This window comes from Martes martes (genome assembly GCF_963455335.1).
Source record: "Martes martes genome assembly, chromosome: 14".
Taxonomy (NCBI): Eukaryota; Metazoa; Chordata; class Mammalia; order Carnivora; family Mustelidae; genus Martes; species Martes martes.
In genome coordinates, this window is record NC_137902.1 from 17,451,997 (window position 1) to 17,474,531 (window position 22,535).

A 22,535-nucleotide genomic window follows, 5' to 3' on the forward strand; every position below is an offset into this window, starting at 1 on the left:
TCTCCTCAAAAAGAAAAACAAGGAAAGAAAAAAAAATCATTGACCAAGACCCACAGCTACTAGTAAAGTCTAAGCAAAATCAATGAAACCATTTTTAGATATGTAACAAAAACCAGCATCCCACTTTACACAATTAACGTTCCTGTTATTTTTTTGTGAGCGTCTCCTTTAAAAAGCCAAGCGCCATCATAGAGGGAAGTCCTTTCTCTATGTCTCCAACTTCTCTCCCTTCATGCAGAACTGGCTGCTAATCCTAGCAGAGAACTGTGTTCGAAATTTGCACTCATTCCTCTTCCCTATTAGTTTTTTTTTTTTTTTTTTTTAAGGGAATGACCCTGTAAATTTATAGACGTTGTTTAGAAGAAATGCAGTAACTCAGCCAGCCTCTGTGGCAAAGTGAGTACAATCAGAAAAACAGTTTTAGTGGTATTATGACTTAATCATTTTAACTTCACAATACGAGATGTTTTTAAAAAGTGTACTTCAATCACACAGCAGAGGTCTGATCAATCTGACATCGACTATAGAAAACTGAACTCACAGTGAAGACAAGCACAATGCACTGAAACATTATTTCTATTTGGTTCACTCTTACTTCATCTTTTCTTTCTATTGCTTTTGGTACAAACAGATCAACAAAGCGCTGAACAAAATTAAAACAAAAGCTACTCAAATGTTTATTTTTTTCAGTCACTGCCAAATGATTTAATTCTGAAAGCTCTTTTCATTCCATAAAAGTTATGGTTGCATTTTTTTTTCCTCTCTCAAGGTCAGATTTGTCAATTAAATAAAAAAAAAAACCAGTTTCAGGATGAAACTGGGTTTGTGTTTTTTTTTTTTTTCACTCACTCTTATTTCACGAACTACAGAGGTCAGACAGTTCTGAACATTTTAGTAGATGTTTTAAAACAAACTTTATGATGTCTCATGTTTAAAATTCTTTTGTAAATGTCCTGACAATTTACAAAGCTGAGAACCAAAGTGGTATCTCACACCTTGCCATGGAAAATGACTGATTGTCCAAAAGCCACTCAGAGATATTCTTATGCAGAGTGGTCAGTCCATATTTTAGGGGTTATTCTGCTTTGAAATAGAGATATGCATATCCTAAGAATAACCCCGTGGAACAAATTAAAATTAAATTTGCCGGCAGTTTCTACTTCTGCAGTTTCTGAACTCAATTGTGTAAAAATATCTTGGTGCTAATTTGACATTAATAAATTAAGACCATTAGAGATAGTCTTTCATTGTTGGCCTTCAACAATTGTCAATGACACTATTTTCTGTTTGCATTTCCTCAAGCGTGTTAATGTATCTTTGTTTAGGCTCACAAGTCGAACGGTCAGTGTAAACACAGTCAATGAAACATCAGCCCTGGAAGACAAGTCTACGGAAAGGACCTATGGAAAGACTATTGGTCTATTGCCAAGTATGCAGTAAGGCGACAGCACTGAAAGGCTACTTAAAAAAAAAAATTTTATATGATGAATAAATTACTCTTAAAAAAATTCTCGAAATTCTTTGTTTTGCATACAAAGTCCATCCAGGATGGAGGTGGCCTGCAAGTTGAACTTAGTGCAATGTGGGTTATAGTCTTTGTTTGCAGTCTTAACTGGGGATTGTACCTTAGCTACCGCAGTTCAAGCGTAAAAATACTTTGTCTGTAATACTATATACTGTTGCCAGTGACCCTCTAAATCCTTGAACCAACTGTGTCTTCTGGTGTCACAGAAGATAATGCCAATTTATTGCAATGTGTGGCTTTTTTAACTGATTAAAATTAAGCCGTAAACACGTGACAATGGAATTAGCACATTTAGAGAGTCTGTTTTCCCACATCCCATTTTGCGCTAGTGCGGCTGGTCCCTGCAACTCTACGCGGGTGCAATTTTAATGACTTTGCTCGGTTTTGATGTTCTTATGAAAAAAGCACTGCTTGGTGTTTGTGGAGAAGGTAGATATGGGGGCTGAAGAGCTGTGATTGGGAACATGGTGACATCGTTTCTGTTTTCCGATAGGATCGGTGTCATTTTCCTCTCAGCGATAAGACACCTCCACTGACAGTGCCCGATTAGGGAAAATTTTATTATAAAATTCACTTTTATCGAATGAGGATAGAGTGATAAACAGTTCAGCCTCAGGGAAGGAATAAGAACAGATTTCCCCCCTTTTCAAATTCCACCTTTTCCCTCTTCTCTTTCTCTCCCTTAAAAAGACGATTGTGTTTTAGTTATTATTAATGGTACAAAAAGAGCTCCCTACAACATGTGATTGCTATGATAAAACTAGCTGAATCAAGAGACACTTAGATGTTGTTATAAAAGAAAATCTATTTTATATAGTTATATATATGCACGCGCACACACACACACACACACACATACACTCACTAAAAGGTAAAACTGTCATCTAAATCCTATTTCTGGAAGTTACCTGGTATTTGTCACTTAAGAAAAATGTAACATCCTAAAAGAAAATCAACCTGAGATAATACGGATTCTATTGTCCTAAATATATTCAATTTTACTTTCTTTCAGAAATAAACATTTGTCAAGCAGAGCTGCAAAGTAAACATAAAGAAAGGGAAGCTCGTGGCCCTCTAATTCTTGAACAAATACTAATATGTCAAGAAAGACTATAAAAAAAATGTTTGTTTTTAAATAATAAAACATCATTGCTTTTGAATTTTCATAGTTTAATGATGATACTTTAAACCTCTAGTGTCCAGCAGTTATGTCTGTTTGCTCCAGATAAACCAGGACTCTTCTGTATGACAACTATTTGAAAGGTCATCTGAGAAGCTGAAGAATAAGCACTTGATATTATTTATTTTTTAAAAATTGTTTTTCCCAAAGAAAAACTCATCAAATCACTCAGAATACTCCTCCACCTTTATGAAATTAAAAAAAAATTAATGTCTCAGGGGCTAAGACTATCTAGGGCCACTGGTAAATTCTGGTATATTATAAAGAGTTCAATGATAGATTTTTAGGTTTTGGGTGTGTGTGTGTGTGAAATGTTGATGAAAAAACAACTCAAAACATATGTCTTTATTGACAGAAATACTTTCTGAGGTGCAAATAAGGGATAGTAGTCTTTAATTTATAAAATTCTTCCAAATATTTCTAGGGTATCCCTAAAATCGCTCTTTAAAGGCTTTTTTTTTTTTTCAAGAATGCTTTTTCAAATGCTAATTCTAAGCATGATCTATTTTGGTGTACAATTCCTTATATTATTCAAATAGAATTTTTCAGTTAATCAGTGATCAGAGAAGCATATTAAAACATCTTATTTTCTTTTGAAGTACGCTTCTAAATTTGCCCAAAAAAAGGTGATTCTTCAAAATCATTGGTATGAACTAAAAATGCTTACAGCTTAAAGTTGAATAATTTAAGTATTTATCTTTATAAGCAGCAAAAGAGAAATGGTTATGTGCTTTGCTCATCAGATAATAAAGGGGAAAACTGAGGTTTACACAATGACAAACCCACTATTAGCAAATGCCCCCTAGTCCAAGCATTTCTTTCCATACTCCTTGTTTCAGGATTTCAGTGAAACAAACGTAGCTGAACTCACGATAAGTCAACATTATCATGCTGCAACCTAATTTTCACTATTACATTTGTAGCCTAAAAACAATTACCAAAGTGAACTTAGGAAATTTTAACTGGTAAATAGTGGAGAAAAACAAAACTTAACAACTAAAGTATGTAGTAAATGAAAAAGGGAATCCAGACTCATTACTGGCTTAAAATCTTTACCACCAAATGCTTATTCATGTGTATGAACCAGCTGCATGGTGGACTAACTTAAGTAAGGTATACTTTTCTTAATTATCACTTTGCTGAGTAAAATGTAATTTTTTTAATGTGCGAAATGGTATTTTGGAGAAAACTACTTGAATGCATTAAGAATTTCAAGACAATTAAGAGACGATACAGCTAACTGCTAAGACAACAAAAAGCCATAGTAGATCTCCTTAAAAGTGGTCTGGGAAGAGGCTATGATTATTGTAATGATAAAGTTTAGTGAGCAACTTCTCTTCATAATAAAAAAACAGAGCTGTCCAGTTCTTTCAGTCACTCAACAAAATGCCCCTCAGGAAGCTTACATTCTTCTGCAGCAGACAAGCAAAACATGAGTTACGGATTATCCTTATTTACAATCAGTGCTATCAGGGAGGGGTCTGGTAAGACATGAGGGCAAAAAAACTGCTTTAAAAGGGGTAGTCAGTGGAGTCTTCTTGGAAAAAAAGGAACATCAAGCTAGAAACCTAAACAATGAGAAGGTGCTTACACAGAATAGAGATACATAGTATCCGAGATGTGAATGTATGGAGATAAATATATATATATATATGGTATTTCTGGAAAGCTGCATGTTAACTTTTATAAAGAAAATTAGTGAGCATTCTGAAGATTTTATTGTTATTAAGATAAGTAAAAAAAAAAAGGTCTTAAAGAATCCTGAATAGTAAATCTGTACATTTAAAATACACCTATGTCTAATCTTCACTGACTGATCTTTCCAACAACTCAGAAGACACTTCAAGATCTTACATTTTTTTGGGAACAGACCTATCATGGCCAAGTACCCCCATTTGGGTCACTGGAGAACCAGTGACAAAGTAGTTTTCTTACTATCTCACATGTCTTAGATGTTGTACACATTTTGGGGGGATATCCATGAGCACATTCACACGCAGATGGATGGCACACACATCTACATATCCGTGCGTCCACTCTGGCCAATCAGTGCTGTAGAAAGTGGAATACCTTTTCCACTTCAGACACTATTACTAGTCCTATCTTCATCTACTCAAATTTCTGTTTTTCTCATAGGACACTCCGTCGAGGTATCTGAGTCCAGGGAGCATGAATGCCTTTCTGCTCTGTGACAAGCAACATCTAGAATGGCTATGTGGATCTGTGTGTACAGAATTCGCATTTTATTGAAATCAGCACCAGTCTTTCCTGAGAGGGCTGTCTGATTGGTTCACGGAAAATGGATGGAACGAAGGGAAGAATAGCTGATCAAGAGGTAATCCACTGTGGCACTGTGGCCATGCAGGATTGCGGCACTGGGGGGGTGCATGCGGGTTGGGGGAGAGGAGGAAGGGCTCCTTTCTGTTGTTGCATTTGAAGTAGGAAGGAGGCCTGCAGTGAGCAAACTTCAGATGTGAAGAACAAAAGGCCAGGTTTTCCCCCTACACCATCGCTCTACCTTTTTCTCAACAGTGACTAGATGATGAGGTCTCCAGCTGAAGCCCTACAGAATTCCACTTTGACAGCCTATATTCATTAGTCAAGTTTATCTTGCAGATAGATAAGGCAAGGCTTTATTCTGTATAAAACAATTAAATGAAGCAACGTTGCCCATCCATAGTTGGGGAACATTTAGAAGTATCTCCGTTCCTTATAGATGAATCAGGGTACATCAATATATCCAATGTATGTTACACGTTCATCCAAAATCTTAAATCATTAAAAAACAAAAACAAAAACAAAAAACTTGTGGTCAATAAACATTAATATCACATAGGTCAATTTAACATTTTTTTTCCTGTTCTTCTAAAGGAATAATTTGGAGAGGAAGGTAGTTCCTAAGCTGATGGCGGATCTGAGGATGCCAGTTACGGGAGCACTTAAGCGCCCATTGGCACAGCAAGATTCAAAGCCCTGGTAGGCTTCAAAGAAACACTTTTTTTTTCTTCTTCTAGAACTCTTTGCTTTCTAGTAAAGCTGCAACCACAATGTTCTCTCTCTTAATGCCACCATAAAAAATCAAAACACTTTAAAACAAATTGATGTACTCTTTAATACAGTCATCACATCATCACAGGACCCTTGCGCCCTGCATGGCGACAACCGTGGGGGTGCGTACCACACATCTCTCTCTTTGTTGCCTGCTTCAATGCTTAAAGAAAAATGGAGAGAGAGTGTGTGTCTCTCAATTGAGATATGGGCACCTTTGATTGACAAGACCTAATCAGCTTATCTCCACACTAATAAAGTTGGGGCCTGTGGAGCTGGGATATGCCCAGCACCGAGTGAACTTTTCGTAGCCAAAGCCTCACGGGCCAGGTCTCAGGCTCTGCTTCTCGAAACTGGTACAGATCAGTTCTTAATGGGCTATTTTCATCTTGATAAACCTCCATGGTCTTCATTCATGATGGCATTACAGTCAATTCAGCGGGATGAATTGCCTCAAGTGATGAGGACATGAGAAGTCTACGATAAGGATTCATATACATTGAATCAATAAGCTATCTCTTCCAATCTGCCTGTGGGAAGTAAAAAGTAACTTCTTCTGAATTATTATTAATTTTTTTAGGTTCCTATTTATTGAAGGGAATGGCTTTATTTTTTTATTACAAGATGACAGGATCCTATGGACATTAGGTAACAAGCAGATCCCTTTCATAATTTCTGCTGGATAATACTATTAGAAGATGTTCCATTCCTTGGGATGGAGCCAATGCTGACACAGCCATCGTCTGTCTCTACCATTCCAGAAGCTTGTGACGCTAATTTGCTCATATCAGATACCCACAAAACATGTCTTGATTAACGGGTGGAAAAGAAGAACATAAGGCCAGGAAATACACACATGAGCTGGAGCTGCGGGGAGGGGGGGAGCGTGTATACACACATGCATGTACACACACATACTTTCTTCTTCCGAGTTTACCTCTAGAAGGCTCTCTCAAACCAAGGACCTTCCACATAATTTAAGAACAAGGCCTTTGTTCTTATCTGTTTGCAGTTACTATGTAAAGGCCAAACTCAAGAGCTGAGGTATAAATAAAGTTATAAAAGGACCGGATACTTCTTCAACTACACAATGGAGACCCAGAACAGAAGCTCCTCTTCACATATGTCACAGTGAGAGTGTAATACACCACGCACATTTTGATCTTAACTTTCATATGCAGTTATCCAAAGAGAGAGAGGGGGTCACTGGATAAAGCAAGTGCATAGAAAGAACTCCAGTAGTGGAAAGACTTTTTGAAATGATAACAATTTCCCAACTATTTAAAAAAAATATATATATATATATAAATTTGTCCTTCTCGCCATATATAAATGGTCATTAAAAACATTCAGTAATGCTTTCACACTGCTGCAATTTAGCTTAGGTATTATAATCACCTGTATAAAATGAGACAACTTTAAAAATATCCCAAAATGAAGTTTTCTACAGATTATAGAAAATCTTGAGCAATATTTTTCATTCAGATTGTGGTCGTCATGCTGTAATTGCCTTACACAAAATCCACTCCAGCCTTATCGCTCAATATTATCTTCACTGCTGAACATCGGAAGATAATTTTGCAATAAAATTTAATTTACAGAGCTTACTTTCCACTAATCTCCTAGCAGAGGAAAAATGAAACACGCCACGGTACACACTCCAAGCTATGACCCTAATAGCATTTTTTATTTCTGGAATAGTAAGACCCCAAACATATCAATTTTATCATATTGAAATGCTGGCATATTTTAATTGTCATAACTTTGTATCCAAGAAAAGGAAATAAAACAGGCTATTAGGACCATGTATGAAAATAAGCCCCTTCAAGTGATAAAGTCCCCCTGGGGAAAGCTTTTTTTCCATAAGAAAGGAAATACTTAATACAAAAATATGGGGCTGGTAAAGGTATTTTATTTCAAGCTATTAATAAGCCAGCAATGGTCAACAATATTTGATATTTTTAAATAAAAAATTAACCTGCTAGCAATAAACAGGGACTAGACATCAAGATTCAGTTTTCTGTGTAAAATGACAAAGGTAGGTTTGTTACCTCCAAGGTTCATTCCAGCTCTAAAATTTAAAATTTTAAAGGTCCAAATGCCATGTGAACTTTCGAAGAGTAAATTAACAGTTGAAAGTCTACTTTTACAGGCCATTTGGCCTCTATTTATCATTTATGTCCTAGAAAGCCTTCATCTTTTGAATAAAGCTTTTTTTTTAATATTGAGAACTCCACGACAATGAACTAATATCACAAAAGAGTATAAAATAGAAGCCAATCCTGTTGCTCAAAAATGAAACAGCTTCCTTTTTTGTACTGGTGCAAAATACGGAAAGGATCCATATTAAAACTCAAATTCTTCACCAAAATGGTTACATATTTTTTTTTAAAAGATTAATGATCATTAATGAGTGAGAGATTAGAGCTTTAAGACTAGACTGAATGAGACTACCACTTCCTAAACCAGATTTAAATCTCTCTGCCTCTTTTTAAAGTTGTATCATAACAAGGCCAAAGTGATACTGAATCATTTATGAGGTTTTTAGAGCTGAAATATCAGAGTCATATATGTGCAGAAGTATTGTTCTGACATTTGAATTTCAGCAATGGGCAATTCTGAGACATTTCAAGTTATGCAAAACTTGACATTTCCATGTTAATATACAAAACAATGATGATGTGAAAAGCCACTTCTCTACCAATACTTAAAACTTAAACACTTAATAAAACTTTAGAAGCACAGGACTCTAAGATTCAAACCCACAGAAGCAGTACTTACATAAAAGCTTTTAATGTTTATCCACATAAAAAGTACCTACGGAACATTCAACTGCACTGATCTTTTTTATTATACATAGAAAAGCAGAATACATTATTAATTGCTTTTCAGACCACTTATTGCCAATTTGACTTTTTTTTGTTCTTCATATATACACATCAGAATATTCCTATCATGAGCTATAGATCATTTAAATTGTTTCTCAAGTGTTAAAAACTACATTAAATAAAATACAATTAAGTATATTTCACTTTCCTGAACAGCAAGACTCAGCCAGCTGTTATTTTGTAAGAAACTGAAATGAACACTCACAAATGACTACCATGCCCAATGATTATCTCCTTAAACACCAAAACCAAAATGTTTTGACAAGATGATCTCTTGGTAGAAACAGTAAAGACATTTTTTTTAAAAAAAAGGCTGAAATAAGTAGGGTAATAATGAAGAACAAAATGTATAACATTTTCAAGCTGCAAATTAACAAGCAGATATTGACTTTTCTTTGAGGTCAATAACAGCTCTTATTGATCTAAAAAGTTAATACCTACTAAGGTCAATATAAGATCTCAAGGGTCAGCAAATCTGGATTCGAACTTCCACTTCCTTTCACATATAAATATTGCTGAAATGGGTACAACTGTGTGTGGAGAAATAAGGAAATCATCACTATGATGCTGGAATAAACCAAAGAAGTAGGCCAAGGAAGTTAAAAATAAAGTTTTAAGTCAGTATAGAATTTTCAGAGACATTGACCTTTAGGTGTAAATCCTAGTATTATACAATTTGGGCAGCTACATACAGAGAAACAAAAATAATAGAAAATTATGTTTTTACAAGTGTTTTGTTGCTCGTGGTACTGACATATGGAATCTTTCTTTTTTCTCTCTCTAGCTGTATGTTTTGAGAAATTATGACATAAAATAATTTTTCAAGAATATATTCGAGGCACTTTCAAATACAGATCAAATTCTTTAAAAAAAAAAAGATTTTTATTTATTTATTTATTTGACAGAGAGAAAGAGAGCAAGTGAGCACAAGCAGGGGGAGTGGCAGAGGGAGAAGCGGACTCACTGCTGAGCAGAGAGCCTGACGTGGGGCTCAATCCCAGCAGCCTGGGATCACGACCTGAGCCGAAGGCAGATGCTTAACCAACTGAGCCACCCAGGCGCCCTGATAAAATTCTTTTTTAGTTTTAAAATTAAGTAGTAACATTTTGGGAAATTCAGAAGTGAAAAAAATATCTATGGTCTTAATATTCTTACAAAACTGTTTCTTTTGTCATCATATAGTTTGTTTTGTTTTGCTAGACTGAAAGGGGAAAAAAATGCTATCATTCATCTAATATGTAAAATGGTCTACTCCTTACACATTGTAAAGAGGGCACATACTGATAAACCCCACGAACACTGGGACCATGTCCCCATTTCCTGGAGTTGTAAAATGAAGTGATTGATTAGTCTGATCTTTTTTGCTAGCCAAATAAAAGCTCACATTGTCCTTTTCAGAGTGACTAGAAGCACTGAGGGAGGGAGAGCAAAGAAAGAGGAGGCAAACGTTCCTAGGACGTTTCCAGTGCCAAAGCCTGAACAAGATGCTTTAAGCATCTTGGCCAGGTCTGCAGCAGTGGCAATATCACACTGTGACTATTCAGCAAATATGAAGGCTACTGTTATTACAACAGTACTTAAAATAATAAACCTATTTTAGAACAGTTTAGATTTGCAGAAAAATTATAATAGTACAGACAGTTTCCATATACTCAACACCCAATATCTCCTATTATTAACATCTTCCATGACTATAGTACATTTGTCACAGTTAACGGACTAATATTGGTAAGTCTTACCAATGAATGCCCACACTTTCTCCATATTTCCTTTCTTGGTGTCTAATGTCCTCAGACATTTGTCCGATGTTTCAGAATCCCATCCAGGATACCACATTACATTGACTCCCCGTGTCTCCTTAGGTTCCTCTTGGCTCTGACAGTTCGTACTGTTCTCTAAGCACATACTTTAGAAATGGTATAAATAAATTTGCTGACTTGTATCTATTTGTCAACACTTAGATGAAAACACATGCAGCAGAATTATCTTTTGTTACAGATCTAAGGAATATAAATTTGAGAAGTGAATGGAGATAAATGCTTGGTAGAAGACAAAGCAAATGATGCTAAGTCTTTACTGTGTCTATTAACAGAACAGAGATGAGAGAAAGTTTCGGCTGTCACAAATTCTAGAAGATTACATCCACTGACCCAACACATAAGCCATCCCTTCCTCCACCTCTCCCCATTATACTCTACTAGCCAGGGTTTTAACTGACTGGATTATGAAGCAGAACAGTGGGTAAAGAATAAATGCTATGGCAGAGGAGGTAAACTGCCCTTCTGTGTTTGTACAAAGTGGTGGCTAAAAAGTGGTTGTCCAGCTGCAAGTGGAGTTCCTGGCCCCCTCGCATCTTGGTGGCATCACCCAACAAGTCCTCCAGTGGAATGTATGCAGAATCCATGTGTGTCACTCGGTGCCTATGGGGCTTTAAAAGCAAGCGTGCCTTCTCCATTCTCTCTTTGCCTGGTTGCTGGCACAATGGAGAAGACTCAACAGCCTCCGTGTACAGCAGAGCCACACAGTGGGAGAAGCTGGATTTCTGAAACACCGCCTGGAAGGGCGTCTGCTCACCAGGAAGGAACATTTGCATGGGACTGTTTCAAGACTGAGCAATAAGCTTCACTACATCCAGCCATTTGGGTATTTGGGGTTTACTTGTCACAGCAGCCAGTGTTACTCTGCAAAGCAGACTGGTGGAAACTACCATTTCGGAGCACTGATGATGGACTAAACGTGCAATGGGTGTTTTATGTGGTTTGCTTTGTTTAACTCTCAGATCAAGCGCCATTTAGAAGACCCACGAAGATTTTGTAGATCAGGAAATGAAAACTAAGAAAGGCTAAGGAACTTGTCCAAGGTCTCCTGATTAATCATGTGGGAGAACCAAGATTTGAAGTTGCCTATTCACAAAGCTCCAATAAACATTCCATTTGGCTTCACTACAGGCGAAAGGTGATCTGACTTGGCTCTTGGATTACAAAATAATTCTTATGCATTTCATATGCATGAATATCTTTAGCCTCAAAGAAGCAAAAATTGTACATGTGTTCTCCCTACTTTTTATGTGGTAGATAGGAAGCCTCATTTACAAGGGGTGGGTATGAGACCCTTAGTTGGCTTGAATGTGTTAGCATTTTCCAGATCAAGATGATGGTATACAAAAATACATGGTGTCATACAAAGATACACTCCACTTTTGTAATGTGCTGATCCTCTTACAGGGTTTAATTTGAACAGAGTCCAACAACTCAGGGAGGGCACGAAAGAACTGCTGCTCCATGAGGTATACAGTTAACAAAGGACAGAACAGAAAGACTGACTTGTTCTCACAACAGTATGAATTTAAAGAACTATATGGGGTGTGCATTCTACAGGAAGCCCAAGTAGGAAGAAAAATGAAACACTGTACCTTGCACACAGCAATAAAGATGAGGGGACTTATTGTAGTAAGAAAATTCACAGCTGGCAGGCAATATCAGTGAGGCAATAAGATACTTGGTCCATCTTCATGCTTGCCTTTTAGGGTCATAGTGTTTAAAAAAAAAGGCCTCTTTTTTATATTAACAAAGTCACTCCAGTCAATCTCTTTAACTCAACCTACATGAAAAATCTGGATGACTCTGTAAAAGTTCTATGTTAACACCAGTGAGAAAAATTGGTGCATCCTTTAAATTAGTATAGCTATCTTAGTATGACAGTTTTATTTGTTTCTTTATTTAAATAATAGGCCCTAATCATCAACAAGTCTGCATAGAGCATTAAACATTATAGATAACTTATAGATATGCTAATGAGGAAGAGGGAAACAACAAAAAAAACACTGATTCCTTCATGAAGCCTGATGAAACTTAGTATCCATTCTGGTTGATAAAAATTGACAGCATTTGGGGAAGTCTTCAGGGGAACAGTCTACTAATAAGTCTGAACAAATAATTTCCATTTCGGAGAACTTAATTTATTGATTGGTAGAATGAGATAACAAATGTGAAAGGAGTCTGAAAATTTCTAAGTAGATTATACAATGTTATTCTTAATATTAGCATTATTATTTTCAGCACATAATATAAGGTTAAAAACCACTAAAGTTTATAATTCAAAACATTAAAAACCCCTGTAATGTGTTAAAAACATAATTACACATCTGGGGGCGCCTGGGTGGCTCAGTGGGTTAAAGCCTCTGCCTTCGGCTCAGGTCATGATCCCAGGGTTCTGGGATCGAGCCCCGCATCGGGCTCTCTGCTGAGCAGGGAGCCTGCTTCCTCCTCTCTCTCTGCCTGCCTCTCTGTCTACTTGTGATCTCTGTCTGTCAAATAAATAAATAAAATCTTTAAAAAAAAAAAAACATAATTACACATCTGACTACTAAAATGGATAGGCTACTTGGGGGGGTTACTCTGAAATAATAAAAAGTTTGAGGGAAAATGTTTTTAAAGCAAATGCCATCACTTTTAAGTACACTTAATAACTAAGATGAACGTTAGCGAGGCCACAGGACACATTCCAGAAGTCTTCACAAGCCATGTATTTGCCCCAAAGCCTGATTTTGCTCCTGCTTTACTCACCTCCCCTTGCCCTTCTGGATTTATTCTCTAGGGTCTACCTTTCCCTGACAGAATGAAATGGACTTAATGACTTCCTGCACCTTGCTTCAAAAATGCTAAATATGTTTATCACGAGGATTTATAAGCTATAGATTTTCCCAGTAGATATTTTGCCAAGATAGCTCCCCTTATTAAAGAAACTTTGTGTGTTAAGTACCTAGGACAGTGCCAGGGTCTGCTTCTTTCTCTCTTTCTCAATTATATAAAATCTATTTTCCCTCTCAGGTGGGTTGAGTATTTCCCCTACCCTACTCCCAAATACAAATTTTGCTAATAATATTAATTTAAGCCAGTATCTTCTTGTTCTCTTAGAGATCAGCGTAGCTCAGTCCAGGTCTAATGAACCCTAATTCTAGTAACTGTTTTCTGAATAAATGTTAAGGCTCCACTGTGCTCTTTTCAAGTGCCACATACAGCAAATGGCACTGGACATGGAAATAAAGAAAATTCGTTCCATTTAAAAGGTATACTTTATATGCACATAAGTATCAACCTTTCAGTGTGGATGAGGACCTTAGGCAATTGATCGTGATGGGACTACCAACATAGAGGATAATGGGAGAACTACTCAACAACATGCTTAGTTTTCCTCCAAAAGGACAGTCTTCAAAAAGCTTCCTTGTCTGGCTTTAGGGTGGTTTCATCTCTAAATAAATAGATATTTATTTAACTATGACTTAGAGTTTATATCTCAAGATGCAAAAGGGCAACACAGGGCCACACATGAATGATGACCCACCATGACAGTCTTTTTGATAATGACTTTACTTGGAAAAATATATTCTTCAATAAAAAAATTATTTTTTAATGTTGACTTTGTTCTCTTACGGCAATGCTGGAAAACATCGTAGCCCAACAGGAAATACAGGCGAAAGCTTCAAATGTAGAGCACACACAAAAAAAACGTTTTTAAAGCTCATGCCCATCAAGTTTCCCACTTGATATAAGTCGTACACAGTCTTAGTCCAATGTGAACCCATGCTGTGAACATTCTGTAGCACCCACCTCAGAAAATTCTGTTAAATACATAAACACTGCTGAAAAGAAAACTTCTGGGCACTAGAAGTCAGACTCAAAGGGAAAATAAACCTGATTAAAAAAGAATCCCAAGGAAAGTTATATAAGTACAGTGCAACAAGGTCATAAGCTTAACCGTCCTTCACTGTAATATTTGAAAGTAAATTGGCATTTTAGTGATCTGCTTTGGTTGTCATTCTTTTTCTCAACTCACAGAGATGCAACAGAATAAGAATGGCTTCACGTGTGTCTTACAAACCAAATGGAAAAGTGATAGGCATTACGGGGTAAGACACCTTTAAAAATGAGTATAATACTTTTTAATGGATTAAAAATGAACCCTATGAATTCACTTGGACCACCTAAGGAGAAGGTTCTCCAAGTACGGTATAAATGACATCCTTTTCTTACTACTATGGAGCTCACCAATATTTCAGAGAACCTCACAAAGTAAATTTAAGCGTAACTTGAAAATGTTCTTCAAGAGCTTCAGCCAAATGATAACCTCCTCTGTTCTTTTCAGAGCAGAACCACAGCTTTTTGAGATGGAAGACTTTAATAGGGTTGTGATTATAAAGTAAGTGATAACTACACATTAAAAGTGATTATTTTACCACTGGGGGAAAACTTTTAAAAACTTGTAGGGCATGGTCAAGTAAGTCTTAACAAAATGTGTTTTCAACCAAAGGTATCTTTAAGGTTCTGAAGGCATAACCACATACTCCACCAGCCAAAATAATGAATAGAGAAACTTCTTTCTAGCAGTATTTTTTCTGTCAAAAAGTTTAGTATTTCTATAGAAAAGTATTTTCTCTAACACACACACACACACACACACACACACGGATAAAACAGATGGTTAATATAAACCCAAATGTAAAATTCCGTTTTCTGTTCCTATATTGCAGAACAACACAGTGTTAATTTGATATTGTTGCAATAATATGGACATAGCAGTGCCTTTCTGAATTCTGATCTGTGCCTAAACAAAATTACTTAAGTTAAAAATCTGAATCAGTGTTTATAGGCATAACATTATCTACTCAGATAACCCAAGAATAGGATATCTCGTTTTTCTAGTTCTGCATCCCTGAAGCATCTGACACTCAGCAGAGCTCAATGAAATCTTGTTGAAAACGTGAAATATGTGTACCTTTTTTTTTTCATATAATGTGTATCACTTCCACTAATATTACAGAAACAGAAATTTATTCTTCTACCAACTGATAACAGCTCTAAGAGCAAGGAACATACAGTTAATACTTTTTGGATCTATTTTCCCACAAGTCTTATAAATGACTTACTAGTAAATGGAGAGAGAGAAAAGAAACAACTTCCTTATTTTGTGCAGGTGATATATTAGCTCAGTTTCAAGCTAGCTTACAACATCAAAAATAGTTTTATGTATTACATTGTATTACTGTGCAATGTTTAACCCATCAATCTTTTCTGTAGATGGTAAATTAATACATTCAATGATGTGTATTTTTGAATAAAATTATTACACTGTACCTAGCAATGAACACTCAAAATTTCTTGATGGGACGAAGGGAAGGACAGAAGAAGGACAAAAAGAGAGGAACGAGGTTAATATTAACGATGAGGAGGAGGCAGAAGAGTAAGAAAATATCAGAAGACATGGGAAACTCCTGAAATGATAAAGAAAATGACTGCCTTCAGTTTGATAAAAACTTTGTTTCAACAGATACTTCCAAGACTGATTAAAATTTCAAAAAGAGTTCTACAGTGAGTTGATTAAAATAATAATAATAAGGTAAGTTGAAAGACAGTATCAAGAACCAAAAGATAGAATGTGATAAAGCTGCGGTATTGTGGTCTTGTACTCCATAATCCTCCTATAACCCCATGAAACTCTCTGGAAAACTTCATCAGTAGTTCAGCCAAGACTCTGAAACCATTAAAGATACAAAGGAAGGGACTTCGTATCTTAAAAGCATTTGTTCTGATTCTTTTAAAAGTTTTGAACATGAAACACATTTTCTTTGATTTTTAAAAAGGTGAGCTGATACTTGATTGCTTTTCTTGTATGAACTCTTAAAAAAAAGATGCAGGCAAAGGAGAGAAACGGTGGTGTACATAAGTTATCGCATTCCCATGAAAATGCTGTAATTTCAAGAATTATTCATTTTCCGGAAGAAAAAAAAAAGTACTCCATATGCTTCTCTGACTTACTCTATTAGGCCAAATAAATTTGGGTTTTGATGAATAAAATTATAAAAAGCAAAAATAATCTGAACACATCATGTAAAACAGGCTTGTGGATATTCCTTAAATTGGGAATGTCTGAAGCTTAAAATTAGGTTAACTATTACAGAGTACTGAAATACGAAATTGAAGTAAATCTATTTTTTTAATTTAAAAAAATTTTGTAAGGAGTACAAACTTTGGAAGAGGGTACAAACTTTAAGCTGTAAAATGAATATTTTACATTGAGGATCTAACAATGGTGATCATAGCTGATAACATAACTGGAACTTGCTACTAGAGCAGAACTGAAATGTTTTTACCAAAAGAGAGAAAGAGAGGGAGAGCGTGAGCGAGTGCACAAGAATCCTCATAGAAAAAGAATGGGACTCCCAAGAAAACCCTCAACCGCATATAGAAGAACCTTCTGTATTATTTCTACAACAAATAAGGCCTAGAGAGAAAATATTTCTCTTATGAAAATAACTTATAAATACAGAACATTGGTATTATGCTTACTCAGAAAATCTATCTTTGCAATTTCCTAATGAAACAAGATATGTAGGAAATTGTGATAAATATATCATTCTTTAAAAAGAATGCTAGTAGTGTTAAATATAGGGGAAAACGTATTCTGAGAAACATAAAGTAGTATAATGAGTCTCTTTTGGGTTACTGGATAGGCTACCAGCTATTCTAGTTGCCAAGTAATGCCTACTCACATTTTCCTGAACAAAATAAGGTAAACAGTTACTACAGCTCCTAAATACGACCCTAATATCCAATGCCACTAATATTAACAGACACAACCACATGCATTATTTCATAGGGAGTGTAGGTGTTAACTACACAGGGCTACCTGCTTAAATTTTTGCACACATGTTTAGATATACATGTCCACACATGTACAGGAGATCCAACAGAATGAACTTCATCCAGTTCAAACAGACACACCCTAAATGCTAACACTGGAGAGTGGGTATCTAATTAGATTTTGATTTAATCTTCACTGATCTTGCTAAGATGAAGATTCTGATTCAGTAGATCTGAAGTGGGACCCAAGATTGTGCATTTCTAACAAGCTCCCAAGGAATGTTGCTGGTCCTGAGCCCCACTCTGGGTAGTAAGGAACTAGTACATTCCTCTTGACACTGATACAAAATTAAGCAAATTTACATTTTAGGTAGTGTGAATCTACACTTTAGGTAGATTCAGAATCTACCTAAACTGAAGATTTCTAGAGAAAAAAACACCCCACTTTCAAGAGGTAATTTACAAAATCTTTTTACACACATTTTATTTATGCTTCACATAAACTCTTAGGAAATAGGTATCATTATCATAATTTTCAAATAAAATGCCATCATAAACTTGGTTTTAAGCTCAGATTTATAAGTGCAGTATCACTCACCAACAGCCCAGTGGACTGGCGGTTGTCTGTATAAAGCCCAACCAGGTGCAAGGACTAATTAATCTCCATCTGAGGGGGGCGTGCTGTCCTTCAGGAAGAATCTTTGGGATCTCATGCCAATTGTTAAAGGAAATTAATGACAAATTTCAAGCTCCTTGCTCCTGAACGGGTTTTAAAATGACTTATCATTTCCCCTGTATCTTTACCATCAAATCCTTCCATTCATTTCAACTGGTAAACGAACCAAATCTTGGATTCCTTTTAACATTTCCTAGCAAGACTCCTTGTTTCCTTTCTTTTGCCATTCCACCCCTACAATCCTTGTTTTCCATATTACAGATCAGGCCACTTGTCTGCTGAAAGCTCTTCAATGGCATCACATTCTAAGAGTCAGATTCAGGCTCCTTCCCATGCCCTGGGACCCCACAGACTCTGCGCTCCACCTGGCTCTGACCTAATCACGTACCATGCCCCCTTGCTCACTTTGATGCAGCCATATTGGTCTTCTTCCTTTGCTTGAACAGCCTGGACACCTTCTCATTTTAGAGTACTTGTGTTTGCTTTGCCCTCTTGGAATCCCCTGCCCCAAATGTGGTACCTTTGTACTGTTCAAGACTCAGCTTACAAGGCACCTCTCTGGGGAGAGCTTTCCTGACTAGCTAGCCTAAGGTAGCCTTCATAGTTACTCTTTAATATCCTGCTTCATTTTGCCACTATCTGAAATGTACTCATCCATTCATTCATTAATTTAACAAAATACCTGTCTCATTCTGCCCCCAAATCCTGTCCCCATACATAAACTGCCTGGGAACAGGGACTTTGGCTATCTTGATTATTACTATATCCTCAGCACGTGGCACATGGCATTCAATAGATAGTTCTGGAACAAATTATATGAAAGGGAACTTAATAGATATTAGAACATGACATATTATTTTTACTACAACAGATCACTTTGGAAAACCTAGGTATGTGGGACCCATTCCTATCTAAGTTTGTTCTATTGGTTAAGAGCATGGCATCAGATGGTCTGGCTGTACTACTTCCTAACTTGATTGTAAATGTGGGCAAATTAACTTAATCTCTCTGTACCCATTTTTGCCATCTGTAAAATGAGAAGAGTAATGACTACACAGGGTTGTGATGGGGGTTAAAGAGATAATGAAGGTAGAGGACTGAGAATAGTGTGTGGCCCATGTTAGGTGTTCAATAAACAAAAAGAAAAAAAAAAGAAATATTCATGTACTTTTTCTCAGACCAAATGCATTCTGGACATGTGTCCCTCTGCTGAGTAGCTATCGTTAAAGAGACAATAACTGCCAGTTGGACAAAATAACTTTTTAAAACATAAAAAATGTTTCAAGAACTTTAGAAGATGGATTTCATTAATTTCATTATTTGCAAGGAAGACACTAGTAGTTAAACTAATATGTTTTCTATTCTATTTACATAATTGATTACATAAACTTTCTTTTATATTTGCCAATAATAGTTACCAAATTAATGAATAGAAAAGTTTACAGATTTTTTTGAAATCTCTTGCCAGTAATTTTGAAAGATGACCACTTTTGCTGACAATAATATAAAAATGATGACTTCTACAGAGCCCTCTGTACTTTCTAAGAACTTGAATATATATGACCTCATTTTACTTTATTACAACCTATGAGATACATAGATTCTGCCATCAGGTTTCCATTTTGCAAAAAAAAAAAACAAAAAACAAAAAAACAAAAAACACAGAGAGAGAAAGAGAAAGTCAGTGATTTCTCAAAGCCACACAGCTGATTAATTACCAGGCCATATAATGGAGTTGCTTGCTCTGTCTTTCTCTAATTCAGTCCATCAGACAATCTCTCCAAGATTTTGTGGACAAGTAAAATTACAAAAAACATTTCAGAGGACCCAAATAGGATTGTCAATTTTGTTATTTTTCCAGGTAGAGGAAAAAAAAAATATATATATATATATATATAAAAAACTTCTACCTACTATTTGTATCATATCATAAAGCTATATTGTCTTTTACCACCCCCAAAGAGGAAAAACACCATCTTAGAAAAAGTGTAGTCCTTAAAATTAATAAAATTTGCCTTATGAGAAAGTTACTACTTTGTAATTTTTTTCTTATTTTGCTGTTGCCTGGTGGAAACTCCTGTTGTAGTCTAAGAACCATTAGACCAATACCTGTAAACCATTTCCCTCTTCTGTACTATTTCAAGTCTTATTAGCTTTTCTAATTCTTTTTTTTTTAAGATTTTATTTTTATTTATTTGACAGACAGATCACAAATAGGCAGAGAGGCAGGCAGAGAGAGAGGAGGAGGCAGGCTCGAGAGCCCGATGCGGGGCTCGATCCCAGGACCCTGGGATCATGACCTAAGCCGAAGGCAGAGGCTTTAACCCACTAAGCCACCCAGGCGCCCCAGCTTTTCTACTTCTTATCCTCCTTGCATTTCATAGTCTTTAAGAAAAAGGAACCAGTAAGTTTTTCCTTTTGAAAGACGTTGTTCTTCTACTCACACTATAACAAAATGATTAGCATTGTAAGTTTACATCACAATCAAAGCACAGGACTGTTGGCTGACCAGCTGTGACGAGGCTGAGGGCTAGCAGGGAAGCAGGAAATGTAGATACAACATGGCACTTGTCACAGTGACTTTTTCCCTATATATACTTTAGTAAGAAGCAAGAACAGGATAAACGCTTTGGCCTATTCTCATTTCTCACTCTGCTTTCGAAGTCATCGAAGAAAATGTGATGACTCCCATCTAGACAAACGCTGTCCCGTATCTGTCTTCACTTCCACAAAGCCCATGTGTTCCTCCTCCCAGACTTGGTTTTATAGTCTGCAAGAACTTCTCAAGCCTTATATGACAAATAGATATCTAATTTTACAAAACTTTATAAACTACCATTGTATTCTACCAAAAAGTCCAAGGGGATGGAGGCTGGTTTTCAGGACACTCTTAAGTGACATTTTCCATGTTGACTACATTGATAAGCTGATGTGAATGTTATATTTTAGCACACATCAAAAGGAATAACTATAAAATCCCATTCAATCTTATCCTCTTGATCAATGCAGTATCTGTGATCTTCTTTGATGACTTCCTTAAGCTTTGGGAGGGAAATACATGAATGATATAGTGAAAGAGAAAAGGTAGCCCAATCAGACAAATCAAGGCCTGTGATCAAGTGTCAAAGCAAGAATATCCTCTACCCAACCCAGTCCTACGTTCTAAGAGACTCACCAATGGGATGTTTTGTCAAAGAAAGTCCCTTATTGTTCAGTTGGTACAGGTCTATGTTTCCCAAGGATGTCAAAGATAACACTTTTTTAAAATTCCTTAAATATACACAAATTTCAACCACAATACAATTTTTTCTAAGAATAGAGAAAGATAAGTGCCTGTAGATCATCCAATGACACAATAATATTTATACTTGTATAGATTTATGGTATATAAAACATTTTAGCATACGGTACCATTTCTTAGGAATATTCTGAGATAGGTAGTATTGTTTCCATTTATTGAAGAAGAAACTGAGACTCCAAGGATATGTGATTTGCTCAAGGCCCGAGAAATAAGAGCTAGAGCCCAAGTTTGATCCTTTGACCTCATCGTGTTCAGGGCTCTTTCTGTTACTGACATTCTTCACCAGGAGAGTCACTTCTAAAGGTGAGCCCAAGGACAAAAAGAACAAATAAAAGCTGACTTTTATTCCAATCAGGGCAGAAAGCCAATTAATAACGTCAGAAAGAAGGGCTGCCCACATTGTTAAAGAATCTGGAGGGGTTATGGTTTTCTTTAGTTTCCTCACCATTACCATAATGCCAATGCCATTTGCGTTCTTCCTATTCATTCCTTAGAACTCATCACACAGTAAGCCAGTAGAGGATAGCCATGAACTCAGGGCAAGAGAAAACACCAGCCATTCACACACACACACACACACAATATTTGGAATCATTTTCATTATACCTGTTCTTCCTAAATAAACATTTTTATGACACTAAATTTAAAATATCAATGGGATTATTGTTAATCACCTATTTTTGTGGCTCACGTACTGGGGAAGAGCTATCCAAACTATGTAAAATAAATTTTATACGATCTGTACTTCCTAAAGCAAAACAAAAAAGAGAGCTAAATTATAAGAAATTGATGACTACACAGGGGTTAACAGGTATTATTTACTGTGTAAAAATATACAGTCATCGCATGAAACATTCATAATGAAAAAGATTGTCTATTTTAAGTAGACAAGTCTTAGAAGTCAAATTAGGGCTGTATTTTCTGAAATTAATAACTAGTGTTAATTCAAAGCAAAAGTTTGGACAGTATTAACTAGTGCTTGTACGATTATCATGAACATTTAGCCTTGCTGCTTAGCGTGATTTTTCTTTTTCCATATCTGATTAGGATTTTTAAAAAAACAAAACTAAATAGAATCATTACGAATCATTTTCAACACCAGGACAAATAAGGCAAGCTGGATACTGTTACTTCTTTGCCCCTAGTTCACATCATTTAGACTGATTAAAACCTTAATTTTTACATATGTGAGTAAATGTAGAGGAGCAAGCAACTGGAGACTGCACTGTGTGCTAGCAATCATTGCGGGTGGGTAAACTGACAACATGTAACTGCATA

General features: G+C 36.1%; 1 protein-coding gene across 9 annotated transcripts in view; it reads right to left on the minus strand.

Annotated features, from left to right (window-relative positions):
- Window positions 1-22,535, minus strand: part of VTI1A (vesicle transport through interaction with t-SNAREs 1A) — a 344,311-nt gene that overhangs the window by 229,880 nt on the left and 91,896 nt on the right. The window lies entirely within an intron of this gene.